A 20,902-nucleotide genomic window follows, 5' to 3' on the forward strand; every position below is an offset into this window, starting at 1 on the left:
GACACTTACATTGCTAATGATGAACTGTTCACAAATAATACAAAGTCTTACAGCTAGTATAGCAGTTAACCTCACAATACTACACATTATTCTTTGTGTACAAATTTGAGAATGAGTTCATTTCTGGCTAAATAACTACAGCACTACTGCAACCAGGACAACATTAAAAATAATAAGGAACTGGAAAAAGATTTGGAAAGGTGTTGAGGGGACTATTCCCATTTCCCATGGCTTCACAATTTCCATATATTATCTTAAATTAATTTCCTAGGTCAATTACTTAACATTTAGGAACCGTAAGAACATATTAAACATTAATCATAGAGGGGTACACATTTTAAACTGCTGTATTAGAAATGTTTATTAATCTTGCTTCCACCCAGAAACAAACACACGGTATTAGCAAGTTGCTGCACAAGATGGATCTTACAATGCAGTACATTAGGCATCCTCCAGACCCATAAAAGATTAGGAAGAATGAGGTATTTGTAAAGATACCCATCAAATGCTGTCTTCTGCAACAATATGTTACTGTTCTGTCTAGAATTTCAAAAAAATTTTGCTGCTCTTCAGTCTTCAACTGACATAACTCAGAAAATAGTCAGTCATGGAGCCGTCAGTCACACTTTGGTAGCATGCCTGTCATAATGTTCAAACAGTCATGCACTGACACTTCTTTATGTGAATAAACATCCTTTGGTGACTGACAAAAAGGGATGGCCTTTAAAAATCAGCAAGAATAGCACTTCCTTTCAATAAAAGACTTATAATTTGCAATAATGGCATGCCAATAGCCCCTCTAAGGAAAATTACACCAAAAAGTGGATTTGTAATATCCTTTTAACGGGCAGAAACAGATCCATCTCAGACATAAATCCTGTTTACCTGGTAAAATGGCATCAATTAGGAGAGACTGGTTGGATTAACATATACTCTTAATGGACTGGCCTTTCTTTTCTTGGTCCTCATCACCGATTGTGTAGAAGGGGCATGTTACAGAAGAGACGGAGATGGTCAAATGCTTGCATAGTCCAGGAGATAATCTATTTAAAAAAACAGCTGGGCATTACCTGTGTTTACAGTCACGTCACTGTGCGATCCATTGCTGTATGTTTTTTTTTTTACAACAGTAAAATCTTGATCATTTAAAATGTAGATTGAAATACACAGGTACAGTTAAAACACCAAAAGGGACAGTGAAAACAAATTGCAATCGACAGCCTGTGTGCAGTGTGCATCATAGTTAAATGTGTAGGGCATGATTTTTATGATTGAATGAAAATTGATTCTTCATCTTGCATTTTTGTGTTATAAAGCCTAATTAATTTGGATAAAAATACAATCCATTCTTAACTGGAATTCAAGCACATAACATTACTCCAAAAAGACGTCCAGTTTGGATGTAAAGAAAAGCCGGGGATATCTGAACCACATAGATTGATCAACAGCTTCTCAGCACAAAGAAAACAGAAACTAACTTCTTGAGTCAAAACTTTAATTGATTAATAATTTAAAATTGTTTTTAAATTCTTGGACTGACATCACAAACATGAATACATAATTCATTCACTTGAAAGAAAAAAATAAATGGAAAATTAACAGCTGGATTAGCAATGTGTTCAGACTAAACTAATCAATTTGAATGATCAGCTAATTCATTTTCATTATACATCAGGCATGGTTACAACACTTGCTAATCAATCCTAAAATATATTATTCACCATTAGTGGCTGAATAATAGGTCTTGAAAGGGGATAGTGCTGTCTAAGTAAACTAATGGCTGAATCTTAAAATTCTGTTTTCCTCCTACCTTTCTCACTGCAGGCTGCTCCTACCACAACCCCAAATTGACTGGTACTGCACAGTTGCAGCTGAACAGGAAGGAATTGCAGGTGTCAAGTCGCAGTTTACAAATATGACATCTCCTCTGGCATAGCTGGAAATATGAAATATTGATTTATGTGCAGTAAAAGGTCTTATAAAAATGATCACATACACATGAGAGATTAATGCGCAGGAGATCAATAGAAATTTCATTCTTGACGCTAGACTGTCACCTATGGTGAAATGCTAAAATAAAGAAATCAATATTATCTATGAAATGTCAAATTTATTATAATTATGAGGATGAAAGCTGGCCAAGTGGCTCCCAGGAGGGTAAGAAGGATAGGTTACTGTGCTGAAGCATCCTTCATGTCCCTTGTTCTCTTGCTGCCAATTTGAGAGCAATATTGGTGTAGGGGGTTTTCAACTGTTATGTATCACCATGTAGTAACAAATTCCTCCTGGAATATTTAACTCGGGAAACTGACAATAGGAAAAGCTTCAGTTGCAGCCAGCAGGTTTTGTACTTAACAGCTGTTAGCTATGGCACAGATGATTCCTTGCCAGAGGATTGAGATCTGTCAGATTTGTAGCCACCAGTAACACATTTAAACCACAGACCACAAACATATAAAACTGGACATCTCTACAATACACAATACAGTAAAAAAAAAGTACATGGAGCAAATTGTGTTAATTATAATTATTTCTAACTAGAGCACTACAACTGCTGTGACTAGAGGATGAATATTTTGACATTTCTTACTTCCTTGCAGTTTTTTTTTACAAACATGCTAATTTGAATACAACACTTCACCTTCAGTAGATTTACTTCCAGAGCCCAAGTCAGGGCTCATTGGGTGCAGAGTAAAAGTAAAATTAGAGAGAAGAGTCAGACAGCAGTGACATTACTGTAGTCAAAACAGTGCAGTATCTTCATAAGTACACAGGCAGACTATGTAAAGGTAGGACAAAAGGCATCAGGAAAAGCAGCTAACACAGTTTTATGAAAAATATTCATGTAATAGGAACAGAGCAATAATGCTTAAAGAATGAATGCTATAATTCAGTTAATTCAGTTACTGCAGGATTAAAAAAATGTAGTATCTGGTGTGACAAGGCATCCCTAGTAATATACAAAAATATTTAAAATCGAATAATGTAATAATCGGATAATATAAATAATATAAAACTTTTCAGACCGAGAATGGTGTTTTTTATTTGAGAAATGGGCAATTTGGTAAAAGATTTCAAAATACTTCACGGCATTGGGTAGTTAAAATAGCTGTGAAAAATGGTGAATATTTTCTTACCTCTTATTGCTTTTCTTTACTGCAGCAAGGAAGTTGCTGTCTCACTTTGTTTAAAAAAAATTCTGACATCACTTTTGATGTCATTTTGCTAGAGTATGTGTAAGAAGCTGCCCTATGACATCTCAGGTTTCAGTCTGTGTGAGATATTATAAACAGGACAACAACGGCACATAATTGACTTCCAGTTCAATATGAAGCGACTATCGTTTGAGAAAGAGCACTGGTTTGGCAATGGCTTTTGGTACATTAAAGCAGTGGGACAAAAAAGTGTGAAAACATCATACATGTAATTTACATGGCACAATACGTTTTAAGAGCAGTTACAGTAAGTAAATTGGTATATACAGTAGAAAAAGTTTCGGCCGTGGAGCCTTCTTCAGGTGTGAGTGCTCACACCTGAAGAAGGCTCCACGGCCGAAAAGTTGTGTTTTCTTTCTCTTTTTTTTCAGCATGGGATGAACCCATTATTGTTCCTTTGCAGGCTACGCATGCTGACGCAGCTACCCACCTGAACCTATACACACAAATAGTTCTAATCTGATATTAAACCTCATACATCAGAACTCTAGTTCTCGGCCATTGTAACTGAAGAAATGGATAATGCAAAATCAAACAATGGTAAGAAAGCACTGATGTCACAAAAAACGCATACAGTAGGAAAAAAACTGTTCATACTGTTCAATCTAGGTTCATATTTGTACATTACTAAATTCTCTCCACATTTTCACATCTAGTTTGACTGTTGAAATATGTGTATTTTAATTTCAGTAATCTTTTAGTGAAACACACTACACATGGTGTAAGTGCAATAGTCATCTAATCAGCATATTTTATGATATAGCGACCTCAATTCTCCATTCATCCTTATTAAGTGGCGCCACTGTTTTATTTTACAGCACTTTGAAGTAATTAAAAACTTGGTGTATGTCAAAATCAATTCATGTAATCAATGACTGTTGTAGCCTCTTGTGACCCAAAGGTCACAGAAAGATATAATATTCAATGATTTTCTAGTAGACCAGAAAATAAATAAATACAGAACTGTATTTGGGCACTGCTATTTTTTGAAGAGCTAAATACAACAGAAAATAATTTTCCAGTCAGCTCCCTGCAAAGTCCTGAGACCTTTATATTTAAAACAGGTTGTCAGATGCATAGTAATTTTAACAACACAGCAGCTGTATAATGAACAGATAGCACAGCAGCATATACTGTATTTAATAATGGCAATACAATATCCCACAGATAACTAGAGGTTTCTGTAATGTTCATTTAAAACAAAGAAAAACACAAGACATTTTATTGATGTGAATATGCACACTTTTTAGGCCTGCACATATCATGCAAAGCAGGAACACATTACAACACACACAGAGATTTTCTATGTACCATCCTCGACTGAATCGTAACAGAACTTTCAAAGGTTGTTCAGGCAGTCTCACCAATCCCTTTAACAGAAATGTAGAAAGCAGCAGCCACAAAATCTGTTTTCTGTCAACTGTACAATGGCATTTCGATATTACAAAACAAGAAAAAAAATCAATCTTTGCGTTAAATTTAGAGCACCAAAATCAAATTTATAATATCACAATTTTGGAGACAGACACTTCTTGCAGGCTTATACCAACCAACACATGAAAGAAAAAACCTCAGAGCAGTTGATAGAACCTTTGAGCTGAGAAAAAGACATGGAAGCTCTTGAAACAGCCTAGTGCGATAACTGGGTAGTCAGCTGGAGTCTTCTTGTGTTGAAGAAGGTGCTACAACTTATCAGAGTCCACATATGGGAAATTATTAGTGTCGGCAGGGGCGATTAACACTAACCCTATAGGTCAAAAGCAAGCGCGGATAAAAGATGTAGCTGGAGCTGTCTATCCACTCTCCAATCATCTATTACTAGAAAGATAGCAGGGCTATTTTTTAAACAGCTGCTTCGTGTGCTGTGTGTCAAGTTAACGCATGCAGAGTTGGAGAATGTAATCACTGGTTTGCAGAATAGAAAGGGAAATATTTGAGTAAATATGTGAACATTTTCAAGGAATTGTTTCTTTTTGTTTGTTGCTCCAAACGCCTACATACGATACAAATGAACAACTGCGAAAATCCTACCACGAACCGTGCCATTAACTGTGTCATTAAAAATAATTACTCTTAACTCCTTACCTCACATACTCTTTCTGATAATATTATGGTTGCAGCCAACAAAAACATCAAACATAGATCACTGTGACCAGAGTGTTTTTTTTTCTTTTACTGGTAATTAACATGTTGTCTCATAAATATCTGAGAGCATAAAGATATTTTGTTTCTCAAAACACAGTATAAAGTATGTGTATATTACATGTGAAAGATATCTCTCAAATGTACAAATGCAAATGAGGTTAAGTTGCTTACTCACATATCTGCTATCATGTCATTAATATGAAATAAAGAGCACAATTATTCATTTTTTACAATACTGATTTATACACTACCCACTGCAAAACATTTCTCTAAAATGAAAATATACCTCAAGAACAGTTCATGTACACTATTAAAAAAACTTCCTTCATTCTTTAAAGAATGAAGAAAATACAGTAGTAAATACAGAAAGAAAATACAGTAGTAAGCAAAGGTATTTTTAAAGACTTTGAACTATAAGATGAAACTTTCATTTCACTTAATTTTCAAGAACTGTCTCTGCTTTTACAATATACTGCTGACATTGATGAGGAGGTTTTTCAAAACTGAAAGCAGTCGAATGTGTCTTCCTTTTACATGGACAGCTGTACAACTGGGGAGGTTGAATGTTGAAAACACTGACAGTCTCTTCTTTTGACATTTGTGGAACACATGCAGATAACCTATGGATTTTCTTGGTTCTGGATATTCTTTACTTATATATAGCACCCCTCAATGGCTAACTGTATCCTCTTCATGAATGTATTAGGCATGCTGTTTCATGGTGATGAGAACCAGATTTGTTTTTCCATGTACTAGGCAACTCATAAGGAGAGAAAAAAAATGTCTGCACTTTTTTATAAGTCATGTAAAGATGCATGTTTTAACTGCTTAGTTTGTGGTAAAGAGTTCTTTTAACATCTTTACATAAATTGGAGGAAATTAACAAAGGAACACTGGGATCTAACATGTAAGTAATCTTATGTTCTTCAGGCACCACACACACCCCCTCAGTTTTACAGCTGACCTGCTGAAAGAAGGATGCATTGGACTACCATCATGCTTTGACAGGAGTTATAAAAGAGGAGTTAGCAAATCTAGTCTTGCAAATTATATTTCACAAGGGACAACACCATCCAAGAATCAGATGCTTTGTGAATGTTTGAGTGTTATAGTACAGGTAAGATAGTCTGGGTTTAACCTGCTTGTTTAAGGGGCACCCACCTGGCAATAGGACAAGAAGACTCAAACCCCATTCACCCCATGGAGTGAGAGAAGGATGCATGAGACAGTGTGAAAGAAGTGTTTGTATTAGATATACAATATACTATTTGTAGCTATGAATATGTCTAGGAACAGCTGGGTGAGATACAGTAGCCTGTTGGTATCCAACCTGAACTTCAGTTTATAACCTCCATCAAGAGATTCAGTAATGAATTTTCTGAATAAAAGTAATGTTCATTTCATCAAAAAACAGGATGAAGGTAGAATAATGGAATGAACATTTGGACACTGGTAACTTACTTTCTAGTAAGTTAATTCTTTAGGGCAATTCTTAATTTCCAGTTTATTAGATCATTATTTATTTATTAGATCATATGAGATGAATTACATTTATGTTCTCAACTCTAAGCAGCCTTATTGCATTTTCAGTTTAAAATAATAAGAAAAAACAGTACAATTTAGCTTAAAATTAATTTAGATGTTTGGGGAAATCAAAACCTAATTCCTACGCTTGAAGGACAAGGCCTGTAGGGTGCCATTTTAAAAAGTAAGTGGCAGAACTGCTGGGATTTCTGTCCTTTATGCTATAAATGATCAATTTTCAAGACAACAGCAAGTGTAGAGTGTAATTGCAAAACGCTTATTCTAGAAATAACACAGCATCTTGAAAAACCAGTAGTGCCCTGATGATACATATTATGTTATGCTTTTAGATTGAGATTTTTAGAAAATGTCATCCTAATACTATGCAAAAAAAGAACATAAAACTTCTATTTTTTATTCTCTGAATGAGCTCTCATCATGGCAGATCTGAGCCATGTGACAATTAAAACGAATCTTGTGAAAACACACCTGCTTTTGAAAATTCAACATTTATTCTGAACTGCTCACTATCCTAACAAAAACCACTCAGGTTTGTTTTTTATTGTGACAATAAGGGATAGAAAAGTCTATGTCAGCATTGTGGTAAATGTGGTGCTAGAAAAATATGAAACAATAATAATGACATATTAAGGATTAATCTTTTCAGAAGAATGTTGTTTGTAATTAGACTGTTATTTGCTTTAGAAGCTCTAAATGTAAACAGTTCTGTATTTTGTACTCTGTAATTGATTTTGTTGAAGCTCCTCCTTGCACTACAGATGAAGATGCTTTGACATTGTAAATGGGAATATGTGTCCTGCAAGTTTAATACAGGTATGCAGTTTAAGGTTAAAACAAACAAAAAAAAACAGATATGTCAAACAGTCCTGAAATAGACTCTGCTGGCTTGTTTTGAGTACCCAATCACTGAACTGTAGAATTAGTTTACAATTTGAAGGAATTTAAAGCAAACCAAGAGGGCTTTGGAATTGATAAGGGTGCAGAAAGACTGCCAGACTGAAACGACATATCCTTGTCTCCAACAATTTGGTTTTGGGGTCAGTGCGATGGCTAGTGATTTAACTTCTTGTATTTCTATTCTTTAAGACAAGATACAGAAAGAAAAAAAATGCTTGCTGTGTCTCTGATGTATGGACTGTACGAATTCATACATTATGCATCCCTGCACAGGTCAGGTTAGGGTCTATACAATGCAGTGGTACGATTTGAGTTCTTGAACTTCAATAGTCCAAGACATGATGGTCATTCTACCCAGCTATATGGAGAGTTTACTCCCAAGGGACAGAGCTGAGTGGATTCAGACCTGATCAGTCAATATCAACTACAAGCCTAGCTGCTGTGAGAAAGAAGTGAGCAGCACTCTCAGATGCTACTGCAGGTCAACCTGAAACCATTACAGCCCTACTGTCTAGCAGAATGGGCCTGGAGTGGAGTATGAATTAGCTGTAGTCATGCAAGGAAATGTTATTTTCTTTGGTGGGTGGTGATGAGAGCAGAAAATCAAAACAATATTAACCCTTATATTTTTTTAATTAAACATAAAATACCTTACATTATTACCTTACCTTGAGTTACAATTACAATCTTCAGAATTAAAACAAGGGCCCCCAAAATATACATTTATGAGTAGCTGTTTATGAATAGTTGTCTGCATGCCAGTAATGTGGCCCTTCAGACTGAATACAATTACTTAAAATGATTAAACAGCACTTCCTTATTCTGTATCCAGCTGTTAAGAGAAAGTACACATCAGATGAATAAACAATTATCTATACAGTGTAGGACTTCTGGCAATTCTTACATGACTGTCAGTGTTTCTTATGTGTTGTAATACGTATTTATGGAAAAAAAAGTAGGCAAATGTAGGAGCAGAGCTGGAAGACTCATTAAAAGTGTGTTTAACAATATCTTTTTCTTATGCTATGAACTTTGACTTTAAAATTTTACATTTATAGTAAATGTGCAGTGGACACAAGTATACAAGGGAGTAAAAATGGTAAATCATGGCAAAACAGTGATTTGAATTAATCAGAAAAAGCCCCCCAAATCATACAGTACTTACATCACCTCCACAAAGGTAACTGCTTAGTGAAGATCATTTGTGAAAGCAGTGGATGTGTAAATAAATATTATTTACATCTTCAATTATTACAAAAGAAAATCAAAATGCCTGTGTTTTGCATTGTTGAAAAAAAGAATACTATAAATAACATTGTAAAAATGCAATGAATAAGGCTACAACAAAGAAAATTTCCTAAACAAAAAGGAAAACAATTACTAACTGACCTGCAAAGAAAGAAATAAAACCATTCAAAAGCTGTAGGGTGCTTTCAGTATTTAAAATGTAGTTTTGATTAGCACAATTTAGTGGCTTCTGCAGCAATGATCCAATGACGTACTCATGTCTGCATTATTATACCAACAAAAAAATAATCTGAAGGGAAGAGAAAGGAAGTTTTATACTATTGTTCTAAACTATGACTAATAGTATTTGCTTGATCTTCCAGGCTTTTTCCTCAGGGATACACTGCATTTATTACAAAGCTGTTCATGGATCTGAATACTCTTGCACAACATGATCTAACTCAACCTAAGAGCTGCACCAGTTGTCAGGAGTTGTTGGAATGTAATTGTATAGTATGTTTTGCAGATTCATATTCAACAGGGCCCTTGAAGCTGCAAAACAAATGGTATCCGTTTTACATTGCTCATGCTAGACCTGGGAGTGAGGGCTGAGTTTCATAATTTGGTTGACCTTATAAAGTGAGTGTATGAAGTTGATTCTCCTGGGTGGGGCTTTGAAGAACAGGGCTACTGTTCGTAACTAATCAACAGTGACACTATTTAAAGTAAGTAAGCCGTTCTGAATCAGGAGAGGAATAAAAAGACAAGTTAGCTAATACCATTACATTTTTTTTGAGTGCATGGTAAAATATAAGAGCACTTATAAGTGCTTTGAGTTCTTTGGGAGCAAATGGAAGAAGTGTGAGTCACTGTGCCTGCAAGGGGGAGAAGTAAACTATATTACAGAGACCAGAAGCGCTGGGGGGACACAGCCGGACATGCACACAAACTCTTGAGTCACCTACTGTGCTTGTTCACGTCAGCACTACCAAAGTGTCTCCAACTGTACCCGATAGAGATGCAGGTAACTTTAGTCTGGCACAGTTGCTCTCTGTTACACTTCAACAGGTCTTCTATTGCTACTGCAAGTCTCTGTGATGATGGACCAACAGAACTGATTCAAGGTTGCAGAGTTCAGTAGCGTCTGTGAGTCAAAAGCCATGGTGTAGATAGAAGTGCCAGGTGGAGGAAATGTCTGGACTACCTGAGGCAGGAAGCTCTTGCTTGACTAGACACATTAGCCCAGGCCTCAAGAAAGATATGGTGAGACAGTATTGATCATGGTGGTCACCTGAAGGCTGCCAAGGATGCAATTCGCCAGCAGAACAGGCCAGCTGGAGATCCTCATGACTTGGGCAGGAAACTGTGGGATAGGCGTCAGGTCTGCCAGACCCGTTTTTTTTAGTGACTGTTTGGAAGAAAGGGTGGGTGGACTGGTGGCTCAGGGGAGGATTTACCCTACAAAATGCACTCTACAGCAGACAGCACTTGGTTGAGAATGGCATGCATTGCCAACTACCTTGTTGTTGTGCAGGTGTTGGGTTGCACATGAAGAAGGTGAAACTCCTAATGCTTTAGTTTTCAAATGTTTAGGGTCAACCTTCAGGTTTAACCTGCTTCTAAGGACATGAGTACACTATGCATTTCCAATGTTCTTGATAAACATGTTGATGTTCTATGGTGGTTTGATCTGTAATTTTTTTTCATGCAATAATTTATGATTAACTTAATATAAATATTTCTGTATCTGTGTGTTGTATTATAAGATTACATGTAATAGAGGATTGGACTGCCCCGTATCTATGATTAGTTTGGCTCAGAGGAAGGGTTCTTAGACTGGCCTCTGCTGGAAATAAGTAATTGTGCACAATGGTTCTTGGTCATCTGAGTTCAAATGACATCCCCTAATCCCCTCAAGATTAAATATTTCTCAGCATTAATAATCATCTGGATATACCTGATATTATTGCAAAAAGGGGGACACAGCTGTATATGTTTTTACTGTGATGCTGGTGATGGGCAACCATTGAAATGTATACAGTATGTACTGTAGTTTTGAGTCTAGATAACACTTTGAACACGAGCTTGTTATTTTCTTTAAGCACTGTGTTCTTTTCCATAAAAAATGATGTCATTTTAATCTGCAGACATCTGCAGAAGACATAAAGCATAAATACTGTATGGAACAAATTAGTATATACTGTAGCAGTTCAGGTGAGTAGCTGCGTCAGCATGCATAGGCTGCAAAGGAACAAGTAATAGGTTTATTCCATGCTGAAAAGAGAAGAAAGAAAACACAACATTTCGGCCATGGAGCCTTCTTCACTTCTTCAGGTGTGAATAAATACATAGATATACAGTACAGAACTTTGACATGGCTTTTTGAATAAACTTAAATACCTAGAGTGTACTGTACTTAATGGTCTCTGGTCTCTTCTTCTGGATTTTGAATAGCCTTTTAAAATAGAACAATGTGAGAAGAACGTGCAAAAACGTCATTTAAAGTGTAAAGGATGTTTCCCAAAGAAATAAAAGATCTGAAAGAAAGATTTGTGTACAACATTAAACAAAATGACTATTTTAACACAGATAAATGGCTGCCAATGCAGAGAAGCAAGCAAGTAATGTTGTTTCCAATCATCTGCAGTAGTAATTCTGTCTTTTTTTAAGAAGGGCTGAATGAATTATGCATCATTCCTGATTTATAGAGGTCTGTGTTCAACCATGGTGGTGTCAATTTGTTACCTTTTATCTTTTTCCATTTTAACATTAACTTCACTGTTTTGTATCTAAAAACAGGTCTGTCATTCTATTGACACCCAAGAGGGAATACCAAACAATGGAGTAATTTAAAGAAGTAATTAAAAATAGCTACAATCAATATTTTACTTAAGGACACCCCTGGGGACAGAATGATGGGTCTGAGGAGCATTCTGTTTGCCTGGTCGTCTGACTTTGCTATACCCCATGACAACTGGTTCATGCTTAAATAAATAAAATTGTAAATTACAGCACTACTGACTTAAACTCCAAAGATGAAAAGATAATGCGATTTTTAAAAAAAGATGATTTAAAGGAAAATAGAATTTCTATATAATTTTATAAATATTTCAATAATTCAATGGGCCCATTAAAGTCTCCCGCAAGGATAGTACACAGTATGTGTTTACTCATTTTCAGATGACCTGTGAGTCAGGGTCACCACAGAAAAATTAATCCTTCCGAGGGAAATGTTATGGGTGTAAAATGACTCTAAGCCTAGATTCATTTATTTAAATTTAACTCAAGTGCCAGAAGAAATGTAAAACTCTTCAACATCAGTTCTCCCATTAACTTAGAATTATTTCTTTGAATAAAAGTCTGGCAGGTCAGAAGTCTGGACTATTCAGTCTTTAGGGCCATTAGTAGACAGGTGGAAATAAAAGTCTTTGTCACTTACCCATATAAAAATACACGACGTATTACCCTTGAAATACCTAAAGATTCCCTATATTTGATATATCCTCAAATTTGCAGTTCAACATCAATAAAATTGGTTTATTGTTCTGTTAAAATAGTGCCCTGTGAATTTAAGAAGTATTTTATACTGTATAGGTACTATAGAGAGTATAGAGATGACAGGTACCAGGCAAATTTAGTCTGCCAAAGAAGAGGTTTTGCAAAAAAAAAACAGGTATCCCCTACCTTTCTTTAGTATTGCACTTTGTTATTGGAATGTTAATGAGCTAAGATCTCAGGTGCTTACAGGGACAATGTGAAACATTAAGAGGTTGATTCAAATACTTGTTATACTGTGGTCTACAGACATGGAAATAAACTGAATGTTTTAAACTGAATGCAGTTATCAGGATTCTCTCCCACAATAACAAAAAACAATTATATTCTTATTAATTCATGATGCAGACATTAAAAAATATTTTAAATGCAGATTTAATCCCTCTGGTAGGTATTCGTTCTACAGTGCTGTGCTACATTTGACTGTTGGTTAGACGTTATACATGTCATATTAGGCAGGTGGCAACATCAAATCAAAAGGAACCCAAATTAGGGATTCTTTTGGTTTATAAATACCCTCAGGGTAGATACTGCAGAAGCAGAGGAATAGAGATAAATACAATCTTTTATTTAAAACAAGCTATGCAAATCAATAGCAATTTTCAAGCATTAAAATAATATCCATTTGGGTTTTGTCAGTGCTGAATCCTAACTATTACAATGCTCAGTCACCCTGAAATTTCACAAAACAGTAGATTCCTAAACTTGATTAATTCATGAGGCTTCATCAGTAAATATACCAAACTCACCACTACATTGTAAACTCTTTACGAGAGCATTTCACCTGCGATAAAGGTGAACAAAATGAAATGGAACTCCATTCCTGAAAAATATCTACATTTGACACCAGTAGCATTGATCACTGTACTCAGTACAGCCTGGTTCTGTTCAGGTGAGTCTATAAATAAGGGAAACACATGTGACACACCAGTGGTGAAAAAGGATTAGGTTAAAACATCTTTAGAGTTTTATTGCTGCAGGCAAGAATCATGTCTGTGTCATTTTATATCATCAATTTTTATCAACTTCAAAAGTGCTTGGATGTTTTCCTAAGGGCATGAAAAGATCGGGCTATACACTATAATATTTCTTTAATCTTCTGGAGGTTGTCTGAGTTCCTTGGGTTACAATGGCATCACAATGGGTATTGGGAGTGTTCCCAATGTCAGCGCCACTAATACATGCTTCTCTTTCTCTCTGTGTCCTTAGGAAATATGGCACCGCCATTTCACTGGTAATCCAGAAGACATAATGACCCATGGTGATCTGAAGAGGAATCCAAACATGTCCTGGAGAGATCAGACATTTGGATAAAGAGTGTGGATTCTACTCAATAATCAAATCTAAGAATTAAAAGGGTGGTTTAAATGGTTGAACCCTATGAGGAAAAAAAAACTACAGCGTTTTTTCCCAGCAAGGTTAAAAAAGCCTTCATCATAACCAGATTTCTAAAAAAACTATGGTTTAAAGAAGCTCATTCAGTGACAATCATAAGCACTCCCATTTGCACTGTACTTCTTTTGGCAGCTGTGATTTAGTAAAAGAAAAGCTCTGCAGTTGGAAATACTTTTTTAATTACTACTGATTCTAGATAATTGTGATATTAGTAATATTTAAATAATTTGCTGCTTTTTACAGAGAATCAGGTTCATTCTGCACTTTGGTGCAAAGACTCGGGGCATTAAGACATGACATTCACCATGTCATGTTAAAATCAGATTCAATTGTGAGATAAACATTTCTCATACAAACAAATTTTGCATTTATTTCAGAATGCAGATTTTTACAAGAAACAACTGAGCTAGCTATGAGAATGTTTAGTCTATATAGTTTATATTAATTATATTTATCTATGAAACCTCTCTGGTATAGCACATGCCAAATATGTTGTTACACGTTTTGGATGTATAATGTCATCAGTGAATTTTCTCTTTCAATATGATTATGAATAAGAGTCTGGTAAATGTTTAATTACAACTTATTTCTTTGTCATAGATGAACACTCTAAAAAATAAACTCAAAACAAAACAAAAAATGTGCTACAGAAGTGATTAAAAATTGAGAACACATTTTAAGGACAAATTAGAACGCTATGCTATTGGCTACCTGTTGCTATGGTTACTGTACACATCTGCAAAGGCCAAAAGTGCTTGTAACCCCAGCAACTGAACATTCCACAACATCCTGACTCACAACACCACTGGCTTACAATGCCTGTGAACATAAGTCAGAAGTGTAAGAAATGTATTTTTATATTCTTTTAAAATCGCATGGACCTGTGGCATATTTTGTTTTAAATATATATTATTTTTTTCTATAAAAGATAATATGCAATTCAGATTGCAGTACCATCAGTTCTAAGCATGTGAAATTTTGTTATGAGCCTTGCATTCTTTCTTTTTGTATTGAATCAAGTTTAAGTCTATGTTTTCACATATGATTCAAAGTGCACATGCTCAATATCCACGTCCAGTTTACGCTGGAGTTCAAAGTCACAAGCATTACACAAAAATCCTTGAAAATTATTTACATCACAGAAAAAAAAGAAAACAAACATGAAGGAGAGCAGCAGCTTTTTTCCCTCACATTCAATTTCTCAGGCTGTGCTTTTTACACCCACTGAAGTGCTAGCCAGGAGGTCAGCATCGCAGGGGTCATGGACTTCCCTGTCAATCTTGTGCTGTAATTGACCAACACAGACATTTAGTGATCAGGATGACATCTGACTATTTTTTTTTCTTCCCATGCAAGAGGAAGATCCTTTTTTACACCACTGTGTGCCTCTTCCCCTCCTCTTTCTCAGCGGCAGAGCAGTTGAAGACAGGACTTGTCAATATGATTTTATAATTGGAAAATATAAAGTGTTTGGAATTGGAGTTGACATCTCAGGGCTTCTGGTTTGACACATAACACACTGTGCCACAGGCCAGTGACACTGCATTGACCATCTCTTTAAACATGTGTTCTTAATAACTCGTGCATCACACCTGTGTTTCTTTTTTCATCCCTTGAATTGTGACTGATTTTGTTAAATCCTATTCATACAAATTCAACTATGCAGCCAGCCAAATTAGAGAAAACAGAGCTTAGAGAAAACAGATGTATTGAGTTTGACACATTCCACAAGATTCTCAAGAAATATATTCACCATTCAATGGTGTTGAAGTTAAATTTACAACTGTTTCCATTTAAGTTACTTAACAGACCACTCAACTGAGCCATTGGTTCATGCAAAGGCATTGTTTTATTTTTAGTGAAAATGTCACAAATCCATAGATTGACTTAGAAGCAATTGTTTCAGTGCCTGAAAAGTGGGAGATAAAAAAGTCACTTAGTATTTTTCACAGTAAATATTTTGATGCTTTACAAATCTTCATCACTATTTTGGCATTAAAGCAGACAATAAATGGCAGAGGTAATTAATTTTTTTAGCTTGTACTATTCAATAATTTTCAGATTCATTTAGAGATATTTAAAGGCAGTGCGATGTTATCTTCAAATTAAGTAAGAGTTTTGAAATTTCTTATCTGCTTTATAGTTGCATCTCATTAAGAGAATATGTTTATTTTTGGTGCTGGCTTATAGCTTTGAAGGAGAGTAGGAAAAACTTGAAAAATAATTCAGTTTTTTTACAGCTACAGGATTTATCCGAAGATATCTCAAAATAGTTTAGTGTTATTGCATTACTCTAAATATTGACATATTTTGAAATGCAATGAAGTTTAGGATATTTCTAGATCACAATCACAGTTTGACTTGTTTTATATTCATGTACTCTGCATATTAATATATTTATTTATTTAGAGACCGTTTTGGCATTAAATTGTATACTCATTACAAACTGTCAAGTAACATACAGCAATCTTATGTTGTTTGTGAATGAATAAAAGTCAAATTTAAAATAAGCAATGGACGTAATTATGATATATAAATAAAATAGTATAAAAGATAACTTTTAGAGTTTTAATTTCTACACTTATGACTATTAAAGCCTAGATATTTCAACAACAAATAGTTGATGCATTTCACACACAAGTTAATCAGTTGATCCTTTCAAACACAAAAACCTTTTATATATAATTATGTGATCCTCACAGTCTGTATATAGCAAACATTTTAGTACCCCAGTTACAATTTAAAAAAGAAAATAAACTTTTTTAGAGGTAAAAAAAAAAATTTCAGGTGTCTGGAGTTGATTTATCAGACATGAAAGTCCACCTTTCCACACACCAAATCTCTAAAGCTATGCTACTTCACTAAGGAAAGATTGGCATATTGGGGATACCAATATATTTAGTAAGCCGGGGTCTTGCTTTTCAAATGCTGGATGCACTGCAGACTCCAATTCCAATGAAGCCTTCAGCTATGACCTCTACTAGGGACAAGGAACACATGTTCAAGCTTGTCTAGAGACAAATTAAAGCCAGAAGAGCAAACTATGATCGTCTCTATAGGTACTTGGAATGTGACAGGGCCAGCCAGGATTGACACCATATCCCAGTTATTAAAAACCTGCTCTTGAAGAAACATTGAAGTTCAGATAGTCACATTTTGGGGAAGAGATGGCATAAATGACAGTTGGCTGAATCTACAACTGATGTTCCCTGACGTGGCTTGAGACAGCATTCAAATCTATAAATATAGAAATTATAACAGATTATTTCCCATCAAGCATGAAAAGCATTCTAAAAGCATAGCAGACTTTGGCACATCTTGGGATATTCTCATAGGAATTGAATAAAAACATTGTACACTCATCCGTGTTTTCGACACTTGAATCTGTCTGCTACTCTCTATCCTCCTATTCTTAATCTGAATGAAAAAAATGACCAGCTACATTGAGAAGTTGCTTATTGTTTCCTGCCTGATGTTTGAAATTAAAGTCCCTGTTGTAAAATGACTTGTGTTAGTTTTTAGTCATTAAGTAGGGATGTCAAATTCTTGTTTCAGAAACACATGGCTCAGTGTATTTGTCACAGATGTTACTTGCGCATCAGCATTCCAAAGAGATTAGGGACACAATATGTGAGAGCAATACTTAATAAAGAGGGCAGAAATTGCACACACCTTTTTCACTGATCACTTGCTCTTTGATGTAAAGAATTAAAGAACACTCTCAAATTGGTTTTAAAAATCAAATATATATCTATCTCATAAACAGAACACAGTTCCATATGTAAATAAGTGTTCAGTTATTTACGTAATAGAATTTAATGATACTGTGACATATCAGAAACTGAAATTTATAAATTATTTATATAATATTGATTACATATTCTTAAAATGAAAGAAAAGCCTGGTTAAAGTCTAAACATATACCAGTAATATCCCCTAAGAAACCACATATAAAAGTGTGATAAGTGTGAGTCATCATTCCATATAAAGGTTTTTTCAAGGAATAAAGTGGTACATCACATTGCATAAGAGGAGGTAAGCTGTATGCACATTTTTCTATTAAAATACAATATTGCATTAGAACAACATTCCTTAAATCATCAGGCATTGCCGATTTAAACAATGAAGCATCACAAATACAGGTGTATGAGAGAAACTGTTTAACTCTATATAAAAAACAAGATTTTAGGAAAACCTTCAACAACGGTTTCATTTCCCCAGCCAGATGAATGTCTAGGATTTGAAGCCTTAAAGATAGCAAAAGCTCAAGAGCTGTTACTCTGTGGAATTAATCAGTTTAGGTTTTGGATCTGAACTTAAATGTCAAACATTTGCTTCCCAATTTTTATAGGTGATTTCTTTAAGCAGAACACACTAATCCTGCATTCACATATACAGAAGGTCAAAGTTGGTCAGTGAGCCAAGAAATACCATATCAGGGTTTCTTTCCTCTTCAATTGAAAAGAGTATAAATTGTGGAATTAGTGTATTGATTGAATGCTACAACTTCAAGCAATCACTTTTACAGGCTTGACAAGATTATTCTATCCTACTTTTCCTTTATTATTATGTGTTATATTTGAGTCATCCTTCAGGCATATGAAGTGACAGCTTGAATTTACTCAATAAAACAGACCGGTTAGGAAACCTACTGAGCCGAACAAAAGACAAAAACGATTGCGTGGGGAAGGTGCAGTGAGTGTAAGCAAGGATGCCACTCTGATAGAAAGGAATATTAACTGAAATTAAATACCGATCAATAAATTTCTATGGAAACAAGCAGAAAATTTGTAAGATCCACTTACTCCTAACTGCCTGTAGATAATGCCATCTCAAAGAAATCTTTAAATATTGCAAATATTACTGGAAGAAAAACAATGACTTTTGCTAATGTCCTCCATTTAGCCTAATTGTAGCGATTCAGGAAACTATCAAATGGTATTTAGTGTAGAAAAAAACAACAGAAATTGCTCCGCTTTTACACATTATCCTTTTATAAACATAGCACATTGACCAGCCGACAGGACATCATGCAAACACGTTCAACAAAGCATGAAACTTTAACATCTTGAAGTCCTGGTTTGGAATCACTTTGAGTCATATAATAGGTGTTTATGGAAATTCAGAGTGAATTTCTTAATTCTGTTTAGTTAATGCGTAAATAATTCTGTATTTTTCAATGAATATGTAGAAACAAAATCAGTGTGAAAGTATTTGAAAATGAACCTCACAAATATGTAAAAATACCTGCACTTTGACAAACCTTTTCATTTTTGATAGAATAGTATTAATACAGAGGAGTGTTTCTCATGCATAATTTGATGGAAATATAATAATGTTTTAAGTTAAAGAAAAGAGAACAGTATATTTTAGTCACTGAAATGTACTAAAATTACTGTAGGATCTTGAATGTTAAAATGGTCAAGACACCACGCTGTTCATATTCTGCTAAAACACGTTTAAAGGTAAAATGCAGTATTATGAAGCTGACAGAAAACAGAACTGGGTATAAAAAACACAGTGCAGTGTGCTATGTTGTATGGGTATACAAAGTTGTCCCGGAGGACCATGGCACAAATAACCACAAAGTCTGGGGATTTGTTTTTTTAATATCTAGATGGATAAACTATAGTCCTGGCAGCTGGCAATTTCTGCAACATATACTGGATGTATCTTGATACTATTGGCAATAAGAAGACAGGGTTTCTCTAAAATATAGCTTGCCATTCTTAAGTAATTCATCTCACTCACTTTTGATTAGAATGTGGACACATGCTTGAATTGTGCAGTAAAGCACCTTTTTGGTGTCAGAATTCAAATGGTTGATGTTGGTTGAAGATAGAAAAATAAAGTTGAGAAAATGAATTGTGAATGTGACAGAAAAGTGATAGCTATCACTACCAAAAAGCTAATGTTTGATTATTATTACAATTGCATTTGTAATAATGCAGTTCTGATTTATTGAACACAAAATAAATAAAATTAGAAAATGAGAAAGTCTCAACATCTGAATTATTGGACACCTTTGTAATGAATAACATGTAGCACTACATTTTTGCTTCCTTTTTCCATTATTAAGAAAAGAAAATTGCATTATTTTTCTAAGGTGCTAGAAACTGCTGTACAATTAAGTGAAGAGAGTACATAGTCCTGATAGCAGCACCATAACACACCACAAGCTATTGATTTAATGGAGTGAGACACATAAACTATAGTAAATTAGAAAACTTGAAATCTGTATGCAAGATCAAATAAAATGAACACTTAACAGCATACAGTATAATTTGGACAGACATAAATTATAGGTATGTCATTGTAACATTTTACTTTACAAGGTAATTTAATATCAAATACTTGTTAAAATAAAAAATACCAGTTAGTACAATACCTTAAAAGTTGAAAGTTGCTAATATACTTGCATAATATTGTCTACCACCATCTGGCCACTGCTGTGTGAGGAATATTTAGTATTCTGCCTTTCCCAGTGCAGCCCAGATGTTTAGCTACAGGGTAGTGTTAATACAGTGATCCGTACAGCTGGTTTAGAGACACTGAGCCTAATATGCAAAGCATCCATGATTTGTCAGTCAGAGATAGTGAATTTAAATGAGCTTGAATGGAGTGATCACTAATTAAATGTTTGTGTATGAATATGCTGCTGATTCATGCAACCCAAGAGTCAAAATAAGAAAAAAGTAAGCAAGCATCTCACATTAAAGACATATAAAAGAAACATACTTAACCATAAAAAGAAACTTATCAATCTATTTATGCATTTGTGTTTTGAGAACAATAATGTACATGGATTGTGGTGGTGTTTTGATTAATTAATCATTGATGACTGTGATGCACATGAGTGGCTTTGTTGCATAAGCACTACAACACCTCATTAGTGATAGAGTTGATTGGGCACAGATGATGAG

Source organism: Atractosteus spatula, chromosome 13, assembly GCF_055471065.1.
Source record: "Atractosteus spatula isolate fAtrSpa1 chromosome 13, fAtrSpa1.hap1, whole genome shotgun sequence".
NCBI classification, from domain to species: Eukaryota; Metazoa; Chordata; class Actinopteri; order Semionotiformes; family Lepisosteidae; genus Atractosteus; species Atractosteus spatula.